The 2252-nt window shown below is 47.7% G+C and overlaps 1 non-coding gene across 1 annotated transcript; it reads right to left on the bottom strand.

Annotated features, from left to right (window-relative positions):
- Nucleotides 1-1198: 1198 nt before the first annotated feature.
- LOC136468284 (small nucleolar RNA Z247) lies at nucleotides 1199-1337 on the bottom strand. Its single transcript, XR_010761800.1, has one exon. It is a non-coding gene; the product is annotated as a small nucleolar RNA Z247 (small nucleolar RNA).
- Between the last annotated feature and the right edge of the window lie 915 nt (nucleotides 1338-2252).

The raw sequence follows: 2252 nt of genomic DNA, 5'->3' as shown, positions 1-2252 counted from the left end.
CATTCTGTTGGTGCGCATGAGGGCATGAGACATGATGGGAAATTTCTATGCGCTGGAAAAAAGAGTTTAGTGAACGATACTCCCCTCCCCAATCTGTCTAAACAACTAAAATCTTGCAGTCAAATTGTCGTTCACAAGATTTTGAAAATTATGAAAACATTGGAAAACTTCAGACTTATGACGCAGGAGATAAATCCAAACAAATTTGCTATGATCATCTATAAAACTAACATAATAATTGTGTCGTCCAACAGATGTTGGTGCCGGTCCCCATACATCTGTGAAAATGAGATCTAATGGCCTAGCTGATACACTTATAGACTGCGGATAAGGGAACTGATGGGATTTGCCTCGCTAACATGCATTACACAGATGATCTTTATTCAAGTCTTTAACAAATGAAAGCTTGCTGCTGGACTACTTGAGTGGAGCACAGCCTAGCCTATGGTGCCACAAGGAAGTGGTCGGCCTAACAACGCTGAGAACTTGCTTATTCAAGGACGACTTATTCGGGGATGATCGCAGCGGGTAGAGGCCTCCTTCACACCTGCCTCTAAGGAGGGTTCTCCTCGTCTCCTCCTCCTTTATAGTGAAATGTTTTGGATGAAATTCAAGAAAAACACCATTATCTCTTGTAAGGCAATGAATAGAAAGAAGGTTTTTATTGGCTTTAGGAACATGAAGAATATTTTTAAGATGAATATTGCTAGTAGGGGAGCGCAATAAGCTATGACCGACATGAGTGATCTCCATACCTGACCCGTTGGCGGTGTGGACTTGATCTACTCCATGGTACTTGTCACGTACCGTCAACCTTTCCAGATCACTAGTGATGTGATCAGTTGCCCGGTATCCATATACCAGTTTGTATCTACACCATACGACGTCATAGCAGATGAGGCCAACTTCTAGGGCGGCCTAGTGAAAGAGGTGTCAAACCTCTTGAAGTAGCAAAGAATGGTGTGCCCTTACTTCCCGCACAGCTATCAGAAGACGCCAGCTTGGAAGCCGCCTACTTGTGGACGGACACCACTACGGCCACCACGCTGTCCACATCCCGAGCTGCCATGGCTAAAACCACCACGGCCGCCACGGGAATCGTGGTTGCTGTGGCCGCCACCGCGACCACCTTTCGTGGCTAGATTGGCCGACGACTAGAAGCTGCCTCCCCCTCCGCCTCCATGGAGTTCCATGCGCTGCTTGAAGCTGGTGAGCTGGGTGAAGAGTTCCCCCACCATAATGGGTTCAACTCTAGCGGTAACAGTAGAAACAACGGAGTTGAACTCAAGGTCTAGCCCGGTTAGGATATAGGAAACCAATTCCTCATCTTTCATCTTGCGACCAGCAGATGCCATCTCATCTACGAGTCCTTTCGTTTTAGTAAAATACTCACTGATCGAGGAGGTGCCCTTAGACGTCGTTGCTAGCGCCATTCTTGTACTGATGATGCGGGCACGGGATTAAGAGGCAAACATGCCCTTAATGGTTGCCCATGCCTTGGTAGTTGTGTCCTCCGAGTTAACTTGGCCGAGGATCTCCTTCGACAAGCTGGTCAGTAGGTAGTTGAGTACTTGACCATCCTTGGACACCCACGTCTCGTAGTTGGGGTTGACAACCGGTGGCTCCTTGTTGTTGCCGTCGCCCTTCGGTGGCACAAACTACTCCGGTGGGCTAGAGGAGGGAGAAATGAAGCTAATGAGTCATGCGCCTTTTAGGGATGAGATCACTTGAGCTTTCCATGATGGGTGGTTGGCGCGGGTGAGCTTCTCGCTCAGCGACAGGAAGGTGACAAGTGATGGAACAATAGATGCTATGGAAGAGGATGGACTTAGCCCCACGGGAGAGTTCCATGAGGAGAAAGGCTCTTAATACCATGTGAGAAATGGTGGAACGAGGTACCCTTCCCTTAGGCCTCGGTTGCATGTTTATAGTACACGGGAATAGCCCCGGTGTGGCGTTTACAACAAGAAGATCTCAACAGAACTCAGGAGGAGATCTATCCTCTACAACTTGGATTATAAGACACTAGAGATACAAGATATACGTGCTAGTGTATCCAAACTAACCTAGACGCTAGCACAAGGAGGGATGAACCTAGACACTGAGCATACAATTCGTCTAACAGGCGGTCGTGGAGCCGATCTGCCAACTGTCATCGTAATAATGAGGAGTTCTGAGTTTGACCTAGGAGTACTTGATTGGCGTTATCGAGCACCATTTGAGCGACTCTTTGTTTGCAAACTAAGCTTTCT

This window comes from Miscanthus floridulus, chromosome 7 (assembly GCF_019320115.1).
Source record: "Miscanthus floridulus cultivar M001 chromosome 7, ASM1932011v1, whole genome shotgun sequence".
In the NCBI taxonomy this organism is placed as follows: Eukaryota; Viridiplantae; Streptophyta; class Magnoliopsida; order Poales; family Poaceae; genus Miscanthus; species Miscanthus floridulus.
This window is presented reverse-complemented; position numbering and strand designations above follow the sequence as displayed.